Source organism: Toxorhynchites rutilus, chromosome 2 (assembly GCF_029784135.1).
Source record: "Toxorhynchites rutilus septentrionalis strain SRP chromosome 2, ASM2978413v1, whole genome shotgun sequence".
Classification (NCBI taxonomy): domain Eukaryota; kingdom Metazoa; phylum Arthropoda; class Insecta; order Diptera; family Culicidae; genus Toxorhynchites; species Toxorhynchites rutilus.
Genome location: NC_073745.1, coordinates 166,780,794 through 166,801,474, shown reverse-complemented (window position 1 = coordinate 166,801,474; position 20,681 = coordinate 166,780,794). Strand labels below are relative to the sequence as shown.

General features: G+C 38.9%; 1 protein-coding gene across 7 annotated transcripts in view; it reads right to left on the bottom strand.

Moving 5' to 3' along the window:
* LOC129769002 (voltage-gated potassium channel subunit beta-2-like) overlaps positions 1-18,622 on the bottom strand; it is a 112,446-nt gene extending 93,824 nt beyond the window's left edge. For 2 of the 7 annotated variants that reach the window (XM_055771000.1, XM_055770993.1), the window contains exons 1-3: positions 18,534-18,622; positions 17,493-17,562; positions 2,552-2,652 (exon numbers count right to left, since the gene is read on the bottom strand). The gene's annotated coding sequence lies outside the window, so the exon portion shown is untranslated. Of the gene's footprint in view, positions 1-2,551; positions 2,662-17,492; positions 17,563-17,962; positions 18,454-18,533 lie in introns of those variants that run through there. The other 5 variants (XM_055770998.1, XM_055770996.1, XM_055770995.1 and 2 more) reach the window with 5 other exon arrangements.
* Positions 18,623-20,681: the final 2,059 nt, after the last annotated feature.

Sequence of the window (20,681 nt, the reverse complement as noted above, 5' to 3'; positions counted from 1 at the left end):
GAATGCTGTCAGTTTCGACGGGGTCAAACACGACGTTACAGGGTGATAAGTTCAAGAACATGTATATATCAAAGCAAGCCGGAAGAACCCAATTCGAGTCCTAAACTCCCATCACGACTGTGAGACAATTCAATGAATACAGACTTTGTTACTCCATAACTTACTGCTATTAATGTAGAGGAGATGAGGTTTCAATATAAAAAGTGTATAAGAAAAACATAATGAAAATATCCATCGATAGATGAAGCCGTTAACTACTTTGAGGAAGTCGTGAGCCGAGTAATTTCTGACTGTGTACCGTTGAGCAGACCTGCTCCGAAGCCTGCCTGGTCCAATGCTCGACTACGTCATTTGAAGCGATTGAGATCAAGAGCGCTCCGCAAGTATTGTAACACCCGTAATTCTATTGCCAAATATTTGCTGTCAGTAGCCAGCAAGGAATACCGAACGTACAATCGTTTCCTTTACAAAAGGTATACACAGCGCATTCAGGACTATCTACGGCGTAATCCAAGACAGTTCTGGTCGTTTGTGAAAACAAATCGGAAGGAGGATGGGCTACCATTGGAAATTCACTTGGGCAACAGAATTGCCTGCAGCTCATTTGAAAAATGCAAGCTCCTGGCTGAGCACTTCAGAAGTGTTTTTAACGATCGCTCCGCTTCATCGATCCAGATTGGAGATGCGATAGAAGATACTCCCAGAGACATTTTTGATTTTGATATCGCTACGATTTCATCCGCCTGTGTTGAATCTGCTATAAAAAACTGAAATTCTCCAACACTGCTGGTCCCGACGGAATTCCTTCCTGCGTACTGAAGAATTGCTCTTCTGAATTTATAATACCGCTGTCGAAACTGTTCAATATCTCGATACAGCAAGGTGTGTTTCCAACACGTTGGAAATATTCATTTATGTTCCCGGTTTACAAGAAAGGAGACAAGCAGAACGTCGTAAACTATCGAGGAATCACATCGCTTAACGCCTGTTCTAAGATATTCGAAATCATAATCAACGACGCATTATTTTCTTGCTGCAAAAATTATATTTCTGCTGATCAACACGGTTTCTACCCTAAGAGGTCCGTCTCAACGAATCTTGTTCCTTTCGTTTCGCTTTGCCTCAGGAATATGGAAGTTGGAGCGCAGGTGGATGTTGTGTACACCGACCTCAAGGCTGCTTTTGATAGGGTTGATCATAACATGCTGCTTGCCAAACTTGAGAAGCTTGGAGTATCTCCAAGGCTCACTCGTTGGTTCAGGTCGTATCTTACGAACCGAAAACTGTGTGTGAAAATTGGTACGGATCTCTCGGAAAAGTTCACCAATAGCTCAGGAGTACCTCAAGGCAGCAACCTCGGACCGATGCTGTTTTCTATATTTTTGAACGAGATTGGGTTGATCCTCTCAATAGGTAGTCGATTGTTCTATGCGGATGACGTCAAAATTTTTATGACAGTTCGGGAAACGGCTGACTGCTTGCGACTGCAGCACCTGCTAAACACTTTCGATGAGTGGTGCTTAAGAAACTTCCTTTCACTAAATGTTCAAAAATGCAACGTCATTACATTTCATCGAAAACTCAAGCCAATAACGTTTACATACATGATCGATCATCATCCTTTGCTACGTGTAGAAAAAATACGTGATCTCGGAATTACGCTTGACTCAGCTTTAAAATTCAAGCCGCACTACTAGGACATAATATCCAAGGCCAATAAGCTTCTCGGATTCATCTTCAAAATTTCGGATCAATTTCGCGATCCCACTTGCCTGAAAGCATTATTCTGTACGCTTGTTCGATCGGTTCTGGAATTCGGTGTGGTGGTCTGGTGCCCCTATCAAACATTGTGGGTGGAAAGAATCGAATCAATTCAAAGAAAATTCGTCCGTTATGCTCTACGTACTCTTACATGGAATGATCCAATTAATCTCCCACCCTACGAGGCCCGCTGCCAATTACTGGGACTTGAGACACTCCAGAATAGAAGGAAGGTAAGCCAGGCATTGTTTACAGCCAAAGTGCTTTTGGGAGAAATTGATAGTCCTGGTATTCTTGCGGAGATATACATCTATGCACCTGAGAAAGTCCTTCGCACAAGAAGCTTCCTTCATCTTGGACCACGTTTGGGGAACTACGGCTTACACGACCCTATTCGCTTTATGTCAGCACGATTCAACGTGTTTTATGAATTCTTCGACTTCAACCAATCTGCCGAAGCTTTCCGTTGCCGGATTCAACATGGACCACTGAATCAAGAATGAATACTGGACGAAGACGCTTCCAACGATGAGTTGTGCTAAATGATTATGTTTATATTAATGTTTATATTTTGACCATGATATGTTTTTATGTGCACCTTGCAATGTATGATGTAAAGATGTGGGGTTTTTACGCCATTTTGGCTTTTCCCCGCCAATTTTTCAATATGACGATATATAGTCAGATGAAATAAAGATAAAGATGAAATAAATTTTGTTTTTCAAATAATAAAATCTCTGCTCAACACTTACTATGACTTGCATCCAAGAACAAAGTTTACATTACATACCTTTATGATAGCGGCTTCGATCTTCTGGTGTTTCTGTTGTTCACGTTCTGCACTTTCATTTTTCTGGCGTTCCTTTTGTTTTTCCTCCTCGGTTGGTCCTGCTTTTGTATCTGATTAGAATATTACGAATATGTATATATGGATGGGAAGATGGGTTTGGATTCGGGGTAAAGTATATTTCAAAAAACCTCAATTGCATTGTTCTTAAGTATAGAGCAATTCCACGTCAAATCAGTCGAAAGTATCCAGAATCATTAAACTTTTTACAGAATTGTAACTCGAAATAAAGCTGCCTGATTGAAATATGATGTACAGCAAAGTTCTTGGAAAATCCATTAAATATTTGAGAAAAAAACATTTTAAACACACTCTTTTTATATTTATTTCACCTTTTTTTGTTAGAAAACTATTTCCACTTAATAAAGTTTGACGTATAATCACATATAATCAAACTGGACTAAATGAAAATATGAATTTTGAAAAAAACATGAATACTTTGCGAAATCGTTTTCATATGATTCTACATTAAAAACTATATAAAACATGGTATTCTTGGTTCTAACATAACAAATTTCATATATTGGAAATGATGTTCAAGAAAAACAGTATGTCCCATATAAAAATGCGAAAATTTTAGTAATTTTTGCCAATATTTGGTATATTTTTATTGTTTTCAGAAAACATACGCTGCGCTGCCCTGGAGTTCAATTTCCATCAGCGCGCGTTCATAATAAACACGTATTCTCTCTTGATACGGAGTGTTGAGTTCCACACCGACCGCCGGAACATCCAATCCTCCATTTCTGCCGCAACTTAAAAGAGTTTAATGTTTTCTAGAAGAGTTTTTAGAAAGCCTTTCTCAAGGCTCTCCGAGTTCAAGCGGTTGCTGCTAGCCATGCTAGTCCAGTCCAACTGCGACGTTGGCTTCATGAGGCGAAGCCAACCCAAGGAGTCCGTCCAGTTGCCCTCCTGGGAAGGAACACAGCGGTTCCTGCTTCCACCCTACTCGGTTCCCGCTGGGACTGCGAGCACCCTTATCAACCGGCGCAATTACAGTCCACTGCAGCTCCAACATATTAATTGGTCCTTCGAACCGGATACTCAAGTGTGTCGAGTGTCCGGATGTGTCATCGTTCTGGTTCTGGAAAAATCCATCATCATTTTGGTTCGTCATCCGACGAATGGATATCATTGCTGCGCAGTGTGGAGTGGATGTGAGGGATCGGAAGCAAACACGGAGAAAATTCAAAAAAGTGAGCAAACACAAAGACTTAAGTTCGAGTAAAAAATTTACAAACCGAACACAAGTGAGTAAAATAATCAAAAGACAATTAGTGGAAAAAATGGCAACAACAAGAACGCCAATCAAGCCGTCCGCCAAGGACGTTGAAGATGCAGAGGCAACACTGAACGTGTTGATCCAAATGCGTGGCACAGCACAAGGCAACGTCACGCGTATCAAGAACATTTTGAAGCAAGTGGATCAGACTGAGCTCACTCCTGCTCAAGTGAAGGTCTACATCAGGAAGGTGGAAACTGCCTACACCGAGTACCACCAATATCATCAGCAAGTTATGGCAAGTATTTCACCCAACCAGCTAGAGGATCAAGATGCAAAGTTCTTGTATTTTGAAACGTTGCATGAAGAGGTGTCAACCATTCTCGAAACCTGGCTTGAGAATTTGACCGCACCTCCACCGAATGATCTTCAACAAGCGATGCCATTAGCTGTGAATCAACAACCCGTCGTGATTCAGCAGTCCCTTCCTCGTGTCATTCCCACGTTTGACGGGAGGTACGAGAACTGGGAAAAATTTAAGATCATGCTTCGAGACGCTGTGGATCGCACCAACGAAGCACCACGAATAAAGCTTTATCACCTTGAGAAAGCTCTCGTTAGTGACGCAGCAGGATTGATCGACTTAAAAACAATTAGCGACGGAAACTACGAGCACGCCTGGCAACTATTGGAAGAAAGATTTGAGGACAAGCGGCGAATGATTGACATTCATATCGCCGGTTTACTCGGAACGAATAAATTGGAGAAAGAGGATTACGTTGAGCTACGATCGCTGGTCGAGTCCATCAGTGGTCACGTGCAAAATTTGAAATTCCTCAACCAACAGTTCACCGGAGTATCGGAACTGATCGTCATTTATCTGATCGCTCGTGCGTTGGATGCTACAACAAAGAAGCAGTGGGAGTCTACCATCAAGCGAGGAGACCTTCCTACATACGAGAATACCATCCAGTTTTTGAAGGACCACGTCTCAGTTCTGGAGAGATGCCATGGTTCTTGTGATGAATCCAGACCCCAACGGCCGACAACGAAGCAACCCATGGGAAAACAAAGCATTCCAAGAGTCAACGCAGCAACAACGACGAATCAGCTATGTGAAATATGTGGAGAAGCCCATCCAACGTTCAAGTGTTCGTGGTTCAACAGCCTCACTGTGAGTGACCGGCTGTCCAAAATCAAGGAGAAAAATGTCTGCTTCAACTGCTTAAGGCGTGGACATAGCGTGAAGAACTGCCGTTCGAGAAATCGTGTTTCAAGTGCAACAAGAGACACCATACATTACATCATTTGGAGAACCGTGCCAACTCACCCTGGCCTTCGGATGAAGGCATTGAAGAGAAGTGCCCCCCAGCGAAGCCGAATCCTGCGGTTCCGGGTCCAGGCAAGGTTGCAGAATTCAACGTGGATGCCGATCACCAGCTATCGGTAACAGCAGCACACTCCAACAACCCGAAGAATCCAGCGAGTCAGGTGGTGTTACTCACTGTCCTCGTTAATGTGTTAGATCATCAGCAACGTCCTCGTGTGTGCAAAGCTCTGCTAGATTGCGGTTCCCAGGTGAGTTTCATAACCCAATCATTAGTCACCTTACTTGGTATTGATGTGGAGGAGGTAAGTGACAGGCATAGGCAGTGTAAGGTCAACTATTAAACAAGAATGAACCGTACAAGTCCGCTCTAGATGCAGTGATTTCTCCTTCATCGTAAATTGCTTGGTCTCACCGAAAATAACTAGTCACGTTCCGTCGGTGAAAATAAATTTGGAAAATTTTGAGCTTCCTCGTGGTCTGCAACTGGCTGATCCCGGCCAAGTCGATTCGCTTATTGGAATGGATTGGTTTTACGACATTATAAAACAAGGGTGTTTGAAACTGAACGACGACCTCCCTAGTCTTCACGACTCTCAACTAGGATGGCTAGTAGGAGGAAAATAGTTCCATCCAGCGAGGATGAGCAATGTGTACCACAGTTTGCTTCAACCCATAATCAAGAAGACAGTGGTCGTTCCATCGTCCATTTTTAATTGAGAGACAACGCTTCCCAGCTGGCAGATTTTCGAACAGACCAAAACCCTGCGGATGCCGTATCACGAGAACAATCTGCCAGAGAGTTACGTGAAAACGAGTACGAGGAACTCGGACATCCTCGTGAAATTGATGAGCGCAATGATCCTCCTGATTTGTTAAAGTTTCTTCCTCACCAAGCTGTTCAACACCAAGAATTCGCGAAGCAGATCGAGTGTATCGTGTCAGAACAGTCCAATTACCGTCTAAACAATTTGAGACCGTTTCTAGACAAGGGTCTGCTTCAAGTAGGTGGTCGTATCAGCAATTCTCAGCTACCATTCGAAATGAAACATCATCTAAGAACGATTCCTCCCAAAGAGTGTATGAGCTGAGGTAAAGAGTGTGAAAATAGTTTTCAACGTCATTACCATCATTCGAGTTATCCACCCAGTAATACCAGATCGAAGTTAAGAATAATGTATATCCAGGAAAAGCAGATACTTTAGATTACCAATACACAAACTTGCACCTTTGCCTATAGCCAATAACCTTACTTCCGAATCTTCCACTTTGTGCCTGGGGGAGAATGTTCAGTTCCACACCGACCGAACTGAAGTGACAGCATCTCGCGGCATGCAGAATTTGCACACCACACCATACACCACGAGTTCATGAGGCGAAGCCAACCCAAGGAGTCCGGCCCAGTTGCCCTCCTGGGAAGAAACACAGCGGTTCCTGCTTCCACCCGGCGCGGTTCCCGCTGGGAACGCGAGCACCCTTATCAACCGGCGCAATTCCAGTCCACTGCAGCCCCATCACGGAGTGTACCCAATTTATTAACAAGAGAGCGCCGATTGAACACAGCGCAGAGTTCAGATATTCAACATCGTTTCTCACTTGTGTGATGAGCGCCTCATTCTATACACAAAACACTTCAAATTCTGGCGACCACTTTGTCTTCGCTCGTTTCAAGCAAAGCATAAAAACAACAGCGCGCCTCCATACCAACCGTATACACTTGTGTGAAGAAAAATTTCTCTGTTGAGTAACCAAACAGATGTATGTATGTGTATTAGGGTACCAATTTTTGAATATTGAAAAATCACCCAAAGAGGGAGTAAAGGAAATCGGAGTTTTCGAAAAAAAAATGATGCCAAATGTCTTCAAATTGCATAAAATGTTGAAATCTGGTGTCATCTCGAAAACATTTTTTTTGTCAAAAATCGACACTCCGGGACTTAGTTTTTTTTTGCAGAATACTAGACAAAAAGTATGGTATGCATTTCGCAGCAAGTTCCGAATGAAAAATCGAGATAACTATTTTTGTTGGCACCATACTTTTCGTCTCGTATTCCAAAGTCCCAGAGTGTCGATTTTTGACAAACATTTTTTTTTCGAGATGACACTAGATTTCGACGTTTCATGCATTTTAATACATTTAGCATCAAACATTTTTTTTTTCGAAAACCCCGATTGATTTTTCGATTCTCAAAAAACTCAAACTTTGACCGTTGCACCCTTCTCCCTTAAGTCTGATTGAGCTGAAATTTTGCATAGGGTGTTTTTCGAGGTGGTGAACTTCTTTTATTAGGGCAACTTTTTGAAATTTTAGGGTCGATTTTTTCCCATACATTCATTGGCACCCTAACATGTATACAAGGAGTGAGAGCTCAACTGAGTACAAACAACTTGTTACACATCAGCACTGCGTAACATTCTGAAGACTGTATATTTCACAGTAGCATTCCTGGGCCTGATTCTCGAATACACTTCACGGTGGAAACGAAATAAACGGCACGCCATTGAACTACGTTTTACGAGTTAGTGAAGTGTCGAAGATAATGATGAGTTTTCAGGCAAAATGAGCACTTTTCCAATAAAAAATCATTAATGAAAATTAACTTCTTCGTATCAAACTGGTGTTTGATGTGAGTGGAAAACTTTGTTTTCTTCATGTGGTATAATAATCTCATACAAAAATTTCATCTGAAGATAATTGGATATTATAATGATAAGTTTAGTGGGAAACTAATCTCGTATCCAGATGTCGACACCGTACCGTTGTCATCGCGAATATGTTTCATTCCGTTTCCACCGTGAAGTTTCGTAGTGTATTCGTGTATTCGTAGTGTATTCGAGAATCAGGCCCCCTATCTTATCGTTACAAATTTTTTATCTATTACACAGTAGCGGGTTTGATGTCGAGTGCCAAAGTGTGACAAACGAGTGTAACTAGGCCAAAAAACGTATGCTCACTGTGGCTACGCGTCAGAACAGAGAGAGGTACGGGAATGCGAGAGCTGACGGAAAAAAGTCCACCGTCGGATGAAGCGCGAGTGCTCGCCATCGCAAAAAAAACAGCTATGCGAGAAATGAGTCGCGGAGCTTCATTTCATTACTAATCTAATTATTTTCATGGGCGGATTTCCCTACGCCAGCCATGTGTAACCATGTACCGGCCAAGAACGGCAATCTGCTTATGGACAGACCGACGGTTGTAGCTGTGGAAAATAATGTTATAACACAGTTCTGATCCGAATGACGTTAGAATGATCTAAATCACGCATACGAATAGACAACCACACCCACACCGACTACCGACAGAGAAGTTTTGACTATTATCGGGAATGTACATACTAATATTATCCAACTAGCAACCAGGTGTTTACGTCAAGCTATGCGAATAATATAATGTTAATTGAAGTAATTAATTGTCCACATAAATTCACGTAATACTCTAGAATACGCGTGAACACAGTGCAAGTCGGAAGAAATTCCTTTGACGAAAAATCCCCCGATCAGAACAGGAATCGAACCCGAACACCCGGGATAAGAATGTGAGACGCTAACCACTCGGCCACGGATGTAGAATCTCAGCCTTTCAACCGATAATATTATTCTATGAACTACGTAGCCAGCGGGAGTTCCGTAGTCTACAAACTCACACGAAACTAGTACTGTATAGAACGCTGAAAGCCTCTTTTGTTCTTTACGGACATGAAGCATGGACGAGAGCAGGATGTTTTTGAACGTAGAGTGCTACGTTCAATACTCGGCGGTAAACTGGAAGATAGAATGAGGCGCAGATCTATGAATCACGAGCTGTATCAAGCTTATAAATGTGCTGATATAGTGAAGGTAAAACAACGTGGCAGGTTACAGTGGGCTGGACATGTGGCCAGAATGTCGGTGAAAGAGACGCCAAAACTGTTTTCAGCAAAGTGCAAGAAAGAGGCGGCGGACTCCGGGATGGATCTCGCACACGGTGGGTATGTGCTGTGGAGGAAGGTGTTCTCGAGGTGATTGGAGAATGACTGACGATACTGGACATTTTTAATTTATTCGGCGCTGGTCTGGTAAACGTACTATTGCCATAAAACTAACGCGAAGTAAATATTTCTGAATTGGCTAAAATACATGCTTGAATGAATAAAAAGATTGTTCAATCGCATAGCAGAAAAAAATATTTTTGGAAACATTTTCAATTATTTTTACTGCTGCTGAACATCATGACTAAGATTCCGACACGGTACAAAAAATTCACAAATATTATACATATTCATTACTTTAATTTTTTTAATAATGTTGTCTCGACAGATTGATATTGTTGCATATATTAAGCAACAGTATGAAACTGTATTTCCACATGTGATGTTTCTGCGTGCATATTTCTCTTTGATAATGGTTATATCTTTTTCTATATATATAAAAATCTCGTGTCACGCCGTTCGTGGTCGAACTCCTTCGAAACGGCTTGACCGATTTTTATGAAATTATGCTCAAAAAACATGGTAGGGATGAGAATAGTTCGTAAACTATATGTGATACCGCTAGGATACCATTTACCGTATGTTTAATATCGAATATCATTCACACATGCTCCAGTAACATCAGTTCGGCTAAAACCAGGTGCATTGTCGGCGAACTGGAAGCCTTTTTGAATGAGCACAATCAATTATTCAAATTCTTCATATCATACAGGCTTGGATTCCAAGGTGACAACCAATCATCAATTCTGTAAATAATAATTACAACTGAAAAACATGTGTGTAGACCAATGCGCATGTTGCTGAAGAATTTTCTAGAATCCTGGTAGAAGACTGCACAGCGACTCGAGTAATCGTGATTCGGAGAAGAAACAATAATCTGGAGTTCGTCGTTGGCACACATCTTCTTCTTCAATTATACTAACGTTCTTAAAGTTCCTTACGTTCGCAGTCTGATCGTAGAATTACTTGCGAACGGTAGAGAGGAAGAGAGCGAACGACTGCGATTCCTAGACACAATAAACAGTGAGGAAAAATACATTCACTTGCGAGACGCTATCACGAGCAACGCCGACCCTGCCTTTGCTATTACCATCACGTTTTTTCAAACAAAAAATGAAGTCTTCGATGACCAGTTACAACATCAACCCGATCGCAATATTATATAATCGGGCTGTGCAAATATAGCAATCTTGAAACGCAATTCGATATAGATATCATTGAGCTTCGTGTTTCGTGTTCCGTGCGAAAAAGGAAGAGAAATTCCGGGCGAAATAAACACGCTTTCAAAACAACAATTATAATGAAAATATAACCCACCGAAAAAAAAAGAAAATATGCTCTAATATGAGTTCTATGTAACAGAATAACACATGCTCTGCAAATGGGGAAAAATCTTGAACAAGAATTGTCTCTGAAGATGATTTCATATAATGAATAAAGTTTTTGCAGAAATGCAAGGATATTTATAGAAAAACTAGCTGACCCGGCAAACTTCGTCCCGCCCAAAATTTGTTTTTTGTTATCAATACCTTCAAACATTCACGTTTTCTTACTAAGCGCAAGTTCATGAGTCCAATCGCAGAACTGTTCATTGATTGATCTTCCAGTCGACCCCGTTGAAATTACCTTTCACTAAAAAATTCCTAGTACTTCTACCAAAACTCATCATTATAATATCAAATTATTTTCAGACACAATTCTCGTTCAATATTTTTCAACCACTTGCATGTTTCTCCGCTAAATGGAATAAATGTTTGATACAGAAAATATGATAGAATAAAGACAGATCCCTCTCCTCTTCTCCCCTTAGAGAGTGGGGGGAGTGTCTATTCACCTTAGAAACGTTTCGTGCCCCCTAAAATTCCCCCCCCCCCATCTAAAAGAGGGAGGAGCATTTATCCACCATAGAATTATTTATTGCACCCTAGAACCTCCACATGCCAAATTTGGTTTCATTTGCTTGATTAATTCTCGAGTAATGCAGAAATCTGGGTTTCATTTGTATGGCAGACCTCCCCCCCTTAGAGAGGGGGTGGAGGTCTGATGGACCATAGAAACATCTATTGCACCCTAAATCCTCCACATGTCAAATTGGTTTCGTTTGCTTGATTAAATCTCGAGTAATGCAGAAATTTGTGTTTCATTTGTATGGCAGCCCCTCCTTAGAGAGAGGGAGGAGTATCTATCCACCATAGAATCATTTATTGCACCCTAAACTTTCAGATGCCAAATTTGGTTCCGTTTGCTTGATTAATTCTCGAGTAATGCAGAAATTTGTGTTTCATTTGTATGGCAGCCCCCCTTTAGAGAGGGGGGGTGAAGTGTCTAACCACCATAGAAACATTTACTGCACCCTAAACCCTCCACATGCCAAATTTCGTTTCATTTGCTTGATTGATTCTCGAGTAATGCAGAAATTTGTGTTTCATTTGTATGGCAGCCCCCCTTAGATTGGGGAGGGGGGTCTCAAACTATCACGAAAACCTTCCCCGGCCCCAAAAACCGCTACGTACCAATTTTCATGTCGATCGGTTCAGTAGTTTCCGAGTCCATAAGAATCAGACAGACAGAAATCCATTTATATATATATATATATATATATATATATATATATATATATATATATATATATATATATATATATATATATATATATATATATATATATATATATATATATATATATATATATATATATATAGATAGATAGTTAAGTATATAGTATTATTACAACATCGAGTAATAATTTCCACTCAATTTTTAACAATTTAAAATTATTTTCGAGTCTGCTGATGATGGATTATGAGTGACTGTACGATACTTTTACCACAAACATGATTCATGGCCCGGTGTCGATCTAAAACTATTATCGCCTTGATGAAAAATGTACGAAGCGTTTTCCCAAAGATTTCACCAACGACATGAGGGCAAGCGTAGGCGGATGTCCAATATATCAACGAAGAAGTACTGATAATGGCGGACAACCATTCACAAATATCAACAACGCAGCACTGACATTCACAATCGTTGGGTAGTACCATACTCGCCTCAGCTGAGCAAAACATTCAAACATTCAATGCTCATACTAATGTTGAGTTCTGCAAATCGATGAAGAAATGAAACAATATGGCTGTGTTTCAAATTCAGAATACCGATGTGAATTCTCCTCGATGAAATGACAACGACGGAATAATGCGCTACCAAATTCATCGGTACATCACCTCCAATAAAGTTGTCTGGCGTATCTTTGGTTTTCCAATTTATTAACGGATCCAGCAGTTATAAATTTAGCCGTCCATATTGAAAACAGCAAACGTATATTTTTCACCAAATAATGTTTATGGCAAAACAACGTTTGCCGGGTCAACTAGTAATTACATATATGAATGGCGTTAACGTTCCCTGTGGAACTTTTGACGTCTCAAAGTATGCATTAACTAGCGTCATTTATGAATACTTTGTTGAGATTTTGTAAGCCAAATATCACGCCTTGAATGTATTTCGAGTGGCAAGCTCTAGAATAGGCGTGACCACAGTGCAAGTCGAAGGAAATATCTTTGACGAAAAATCCCCCGGTCAGTCTTCCATGTTTCACAAAAAAAAACACTGCGTCCGGGATAAACATGTCCACGCTGCTGTTCGCAGTTTTGTGTTTGAATACAAACATGATTTTTTCGTAACTATGTTTGAAAATGTGAGATGTTTGTATTCGTAGTTTGTTTGGACATACGATGTTTAATCCTAATGTTTCATATGATGTTCGAAAATGGTGTACAGTCTCTCTTGCATTTTCACCCCAAGCGCCGGCAGAGCGTAGTGTCGAAGAAGCGAATTGGACACCGCACCACTACCACTCAACACGTGGTGTGTTGGTATTTTGACATGAAAAAATTTTGGACGTATAATATATATATTATTTTTGATTTTTGGACTTTTTGATTTTGATTTTTATATATTATTTTTGATTTTTGGACGTATAAAATAAATCTCTTCATCTGTTCTGAACAAAATAAACGGCCATTGATATCACAGTTCTTCACAATTGATATCATTATATAGTGCACGCTTCAATTTATATATTGAATTCATATAACATTCGCTATTGTTAGCTTTTTTTTGTCCCATTTATTTATTGTAAGCTAATTAGCATTTTCGCTGTAACAGAGCCGAATTTTAATCAGGTATACGTCACATGTTTATCATATCTATAATTAGCACATTACACTTTCACAAATCGTCATTTCAAAAGCTAATCATGAATATGGTACAGATTTTTCCATAATAATTTTGTTCTTTTTGTCTCAACTCAACTGATTTTATGTGTTTGATGAAGAAATTTTTCAGAAACATTACCCTGCAAAATGAATTTTTCGGAATTGGTTTTTTGAACGCCCCTAACATGAACCACCCTAATCGAACTTACATTAAAATATCAAGAATATCTGTAAACTTTCCTGAAAACATGCATTTAAATCTAATTTTTGGGAATTTATTTATTTATTTGGCCAGCATTTGTAGCCTGCCAGCGCTGTGCAGTCGGTTCCCCAGACTTCAATTTGCAACATGCACGCAAAAAAATTCTCATACAAATCTTCTTTCTATTCAGAGAATGTTTTCTTTGCACGAAACCAATATTTATAAAATCAGACTCATTTGCTTCATTGCTACATGCCAGGCTGACAGTTACTATATAAGGAAATCAAAATTTTAGGATGTTTTACGACGTGTGACTACTTTCTAGTTGAATTTCTGACTATTTTCTGTTCATACATATCTTTGGGAGCGGGAATCGACACTGATTGTGCAAATGCTCTTAATGTGGGCTGAATGAAAAGCGTAGCAAGAACAATTCGGGGCTCAACGTATTAAAGGAGGAGATACAGATTTCAACGTATCGCTGGTTGCTTGAAAGCATTCCGTAAAAATTATTTGAACGAATTGAGCACAAAAGAGGACCTATGCATTATAAACTTGTTGTAATTCAGGCATAATTGATGATCATTCTGTGAATTGTGTGAATCTCTCTCTCTCTCTCTCTCTCTCTCTCTCTCTCTCTCTCTCTCTCTCTCTCTCTCTCTCTCTCTATATATATATATATATATATATATATATATATATATATACATATATATATATATATATATATATATATATATATATATATATATATATATATATATATAGTGTTCACGTGGCCGAGTGGTTAGCGTCATAACTAACATGCCGGGTGTTCGGGTTCGATTCCCGTTCTGGTCGGGGGAATTTTTCGTCAAAGAAATTTCCTCCGACTTGCACTGTGATCACGCGTATTCTAGAGCTTGCCACTCAGAATGCATTCAAGGCGTGTTATTTGGCATAGAAATCTCAACTAAGTACTAATAAAAATGACGCAAGTAATACTACGTTGAGACGGCGAAGTTCCTCTAGGAACGTTAGTGCCATTGAAGAAGAAGAAGAAGATATATATATATATATATATATATATATATATCTATATATATATATATATATATATATATATATATATATATATATATATATATAAATGTTGTGTTCGTTTGTGTACGCGTCAAAAACTCGAAAAGTACGGAACCGATTGAGCTCAAAGTTGGACACAATATACATTTCACTCCGAGGAATGTTGTTAGGGCATGAAAAATTGAGAAAATTGGAGAGAAATGATTTTTTATATGGCCATGCGTTTCTGAAATTAAGCTTCTAATGAAAATCGACCATTCCGTATTAAATATGGGTTCTATGTGAAGGAAACATCTTCTTTCCAAGTATTTGACAAAATCGTGAACTAAAATTGTGTTTCGAAATGATTTAAAATTTATCGATTGCCCTCATCCATCTCTATATCGTTTGTGTACGCGTCAAAAACTCGAAAAGTACGGAACCGATTGAGCTCAAAGTTGGACACAATATACATTTCACTCCGAGGAATGTTGTTAGGGCATGAGAAATTGAGAAAATTGGAGAAAAATGATTTTTTATATGGCGAAAGTGCGTTTCTGAGATTAAGCTTCTAATGAAAATCGACCATTCCGTATTAAATATGGGTTCTATGTGAAGGAAACATCTTCTTTCCAAGTATTTGACAAAATCGTGAACTGAAATTGTGTTTCGAAATGATTTAAAATTTATCGATTGCCCTCATCCATCTCTATCTCTATATATACAGGGTGGGCCATTTAAAGTGGAAGGATTTGTTTTTGCAATAGCAAAGTAAAGAAGTGGAATTTTAAATTTTTTTTTTAAATTAATTTATTTTGGTCCAAGGAGATTTGTTCTAACTACTTTTTGATTATAATATCTCGTAAATGACCGCCTCTGGCCTTGACCGCAAAATGTGCCCTTTTTTCGGCATTCGGCCGATATGGCAACAATTTTTTGTCGGATATTGTCTTTCAGCGCAGCCAGGGTGCTTGGTTTACCAGTGTATACCTTGGGTTTTAAATATCCCCATAAAAAAAATGTCAGGAGGCGTCAAATCAGGTGATCTCGGTGGCCAGTCATAATCGCCGTTTTTCGATATTAATCTTCCGGGGAACATTTCGCGCAATAATTTGGTCGTGGCAGCCGCTGTATGGCATGTAGCGCCGTCCTGTTGGAACCAGTAATTGTCCAATTCATTTTCACGAACAAATGGCAATAAAAAATCGGTTATCATTGTCCGATAACGCTCCCCATTCACGGTTACCGTTGCTCCATTTTCGTTTTCAAAGAAGTACGGGCCGATGACTTTATCGGCATAAATGCCACACCACACAGTAACTTTTTGGTCGTAAAGAGGTTGCGTTTCGATGAATTGAGGGTTTTCAGTAGCATAAAACCGACAATTTTGTTTATTCACTCCTCCATTCAAGTTGAAATGCGCCTCATCAGACATTATGATTTTTTGCCAAAAGCCACGTTCATTTTTGGCCATTTCTATGGTCCATTTCGCAAAATCAAATCGACGTGGTAAGTCAGATGGGTTAAGTTGTTGAGCCATTTGAATTTTATACGGAAACATTTTCAAATTATGCGTCGGAGAGTGGTTCGAGCGATGCCTAACTCTTGCGAACGATGGCGACCTGATGTCGATGGAGTCTCTGCAACACTGGCTCGAACGGCATCAATATTCTCGTCGAAACGTCTTGGTCGTTGTCTGGACAGATGACTGGCATTACCAACACTACCAGACGATATAAATTTGGCATATAATCGACGTATAGTGTTGTCTCCAGGCGATGTTTTAACTTTATTTTTATTTTTCCACGCACGTTTTTGTTAACACAATTGAGAAGTTATTTTGAATGTACAGCTGGACAATTTCAGCGCGTTGTTTAGGTGTGTATTGTTCCATGGTTAAAATTGTACTGAAATGACGCTTCCAACGCGGTATGACATTTGTTAATCTGACATCTCTGTCAAAAGTTATGGGGTTGCCAGATGCTTCCACTTTAAATGGCCCACCCTGTATATAAAAATGTTGTGTTCGTTTGTGTACGCGTCAAAAACTCGAAAAGTGTGGAAACGATTGAGCTCAAAAAATTGAGAAAATTGGAGAAAAATAATTTTTTATATGGCGATAGTGCGTTTCTGAGATTAAGCTTCTAATGAAAATCGACCATTCCGTATTAAATATGGGTTCTATGTGAAGGAAACATCTTCTTTCCAAGTATTTGACAAAATCGTGAACTGAAATTGTGTTTATATATATACAAACGTTTGTATACGCGTTAAATACTCGAAAAGTTCGGAACCGATTAAGCTCGAAGTATAATACAATATACAGAACAACCTACTCTTCTTGGATAGTTGTTACGACATGAAAAATTGAAAAGAAATCAACTCAACCATGTAACCACTATGTGCTACAGCAAAGCGTGGCAGGGTACAGTTAGTAAATTTATATTTTAATTATTCTACTATCATGAAACACCGACATTTTGGTTTAATATAATGATCAAAATGATAGTGTCATAATATCACGACAATCTTATATCCGCTAAATTTACCAAAGGTTTGTGAGTAACCCGTCGACGTTGCGCATGGTAGAAACTGTACGTACAATATAAAATATGAAGTTTCATCAGAGTTTTACTTTCTCGACTAGACCTTTACTTTACTTGATTAATATACATTTTATATACTTGTTACACGTATTTATTTTTAAAATAACTGTTAACGCGGAAAGCCTTGACATACTACATCGTTGACTCGTTGGTTGTTATCGCTATTCAACGGGTGCAATAATACATCATTACTTTCAAATGTTATAAAAATGAAGTATCTGTTATAAAAATATACTTATATTGTGGGATAGAGGAGGGGTAATGGATGCATCAATAACGAAAATAAATTGCCGAACCAACTTACTTGAAGAACTTCCACCAGATGTTCCCGGCGGAGGGAACGAAAACCAAAACTGGTGAGCCAGCTTGATAGGCTAAAAATTGGGATGAGAGAAGGAACGAAAGATTAAAATCGTGAATCATTGCTATACATCACGGCAACTATTCTCGTGATAAATAAAAGAATGAAAAAAAACAGTACCAAATGACGACGATGATATAAATACAAAATGAAAACTTCAATTTTACACTGTCTTACTCTGGTCGCCTGTGATAGATGGCTGTTTACCAAGACCAGACAATTTGTTCTAAGGAAATGTTGTAGTGACATATACATGTGATTTCCAGCATAACACATTCAATGCGCAACAGTTTGTCTCGTGATTTATTTGCATGATTGTTCTATGGCCGAACTAAAATGATAGTTTCTACCTCTAGTAGTTAACACAAGAAACGTGCACGAAACACTATTATTAAACGTCTCTATACTCTTACCCTGTACGATACACAAATTTCCCTGTTCGTTTACTGTATTGATCGGAAGCAAAAAAAAAACATACCGAAATTTTCGACCAATTTAGATTTTCTATTAGAAATGTCAGAAACTTATTTTTTTGGTGAAAAGTACGAGGTCCTTCAAATTGGCATCGTTTACACAACTATTGGCGACAAAAGTCAACCAACACTACGCCTGTTTCTATGTATACATACATATTTTTTTTATTTTCTTTTTATTTAATGTGTTTAGCACCAATTTATACTGACATAATCGCTTCAGCCAGCTTCCTTGATTCTGTACCATTCCATTGTCAAAAATTGTTGTGGCCACGAAAATCCGAAGTATAGAAGTATGAACCGTTTGATATAATTCATCAACTGAGAATCAAAAACCAAAGCAACACTTCACATTTATAGCTTCTATAAAAATAACGATAGTATATACGAAGCATAGACGACTTAAACACAACATTCATATTAACTATTAAAGAAAATTGACAACTTTTCACGAGTTGTCGCACATATATTATAAGAACAGAATAAACTGAAATTTCTGTAAAACACTTACTTAATATTATTCCCTTTTGTCTGTACCCTTAAAATTTACTTTATTACTGACTTCGTATCGAAATGATGATAAAAATGGTGATATTTATGCGCATGCGTTCATTCCAAGGGGTATTCTGCGTATATAGACTCACCAACGTTCGATGAATTTACTAGCAAATGCTTGTAGTAACACTCTTTTGGACCCCTTTTCTACATGTCAATTATTAATAATTTATTCTCAATTGTTTTGTTATGTTTTGCCGCTCAATCAATTTCTATGTTTATTTTTTATAAACAACGTTCAACAACATTTTTTAAATGGTTCCCTTGCTATAAACAGTAGAATAAGTTGAAATGTAAATACACTATAGATATACGAATAGATTAAAGATTGAGTGTGATCAACAACACTGTTACACTCCTTACATCCTGAAAAACTCGAGTCGAGTCGACCGCGAGTAATCAGTTTTGTACTTTACTTACCATAGAGTTAAGAAAACTGTTTATATATGATTATTGAAATATAGTTAACAATTCGGCTCCTTAAAATTTATGTAAATGAACCTATAAAAATAAACGAATTATAAAAAAAAACAATTTCTCCATGATTAATGAATAAAAAAAATTAAAAAGGGAAGATTACTGTAGGAAACTATTAAGACGACTCGGTGAAGATCTTTAATGTTTTGTTTAAAAAAATACGGATCTCGAATCAATAGTTCACGTTCGGACCCGGGATAAACAAAGCGTAAAATATCTTTTTTTAGAAACACTTCGAAACACAATGAGTCAAATATCATATGGCCGATTTTTATAAATTTCTTAATTCGTCTAACGATACTGGAAATTGAAGGAGTTCTTTCGGTTGCCTTCTCTGGTTCCCCAATAATATTTTTCGCAGGAGTCAGATAAAATGAGAGATGAAGAGCTGTTCAAATTCTGGTTGAAACTGAATAGATGCTGATGATAAAATAGCAACATCGAACCTCACTCGTCGTCTATCGATGTGAATTGGATACATACTTCAGGCGTGTGATGATGCGGGATTACTACGATCGTAAGTACACACACTCAGCAGAGTATCGAAACGACTCACTCACGGCAAGGGGTTAACCTGCAAAATTCATTCTCCTCTAGCCTTGCAAATGCTGATTAATAAATGGGGGATGGGATTGATTCCACGATCATTTGCAAGAGAGATGTCTCCCAGCGGAAGTGATCAGAAGGATGGTTTGATTCGACTGCTGCACGAAGAAATTGCTCTGAATGGAGGTGGTGGCCAATGGTTCGGCAGACTCTTCATGACAAACTCGTGGATGCTGTTTGAACTTATCATAGCTGACCAATTCGTTCAAATCCCCGCACAAGGGTCCAGTTCCACATCAATTCACGGATAGTCCTGAAGTAGTGTACGCGATCTCTGGTATCAACAATTACAATTACGTCCAGGAAACACCCAAGAACAAAACAACACTCAGTGAAGAAAACACCCGACATTTGCTATCTTGTTCTCTATGGACCGTCAAAAAAAACTCGAGCAAAGCACTCTTTTCAAATATACCATGGGACTCAGGCCCCAACGGCTGCATCAAATGCTTCATGTTCTTAATATTTGCATTCCAAACTTCGAATATCATGGTCTAAAGAAACCAACATCTAAACGAAACATGTGCAGCTTCCGTAAAACACCTGTCATATAAGGAAAACTTTAAGAGTGCATCCGGGGAACCGGTTTCGTGAAATTTAGCAACATGTAGCAAAGCAGACTAATATTTCAGGAGCGTTGAAGAATTCCTCGAACATCTGGATTGCTTGTGGAGATGATGGACCTGTGAGACGCTGATCAATTCTAGAAGGACCTGGCGTCCATCATAGAATGCGATGAGAGAGAAACATGCAAGAACGCGTGCAAGAGGTTAGGGGAAGTGGGGGCATCCTAAGGAATATGCCCATTTTTAGCGCCCACATTCTGATTTAATTCCCGTTTCTCGAAGAATATTACAGTTCAACTCATTGTTCTTCAAGATAACAAACGGATTTTACTATAAAAATTCAAAATAGTACACTTTCCATCATTAGAAAAAAAGGTGAAAATCGAACGTTGTTTTTGCTTGGAGGTAAAGTGGTCACTTAGTGGGGGCAAAGTGGTCACCCGCCGATATCAAGC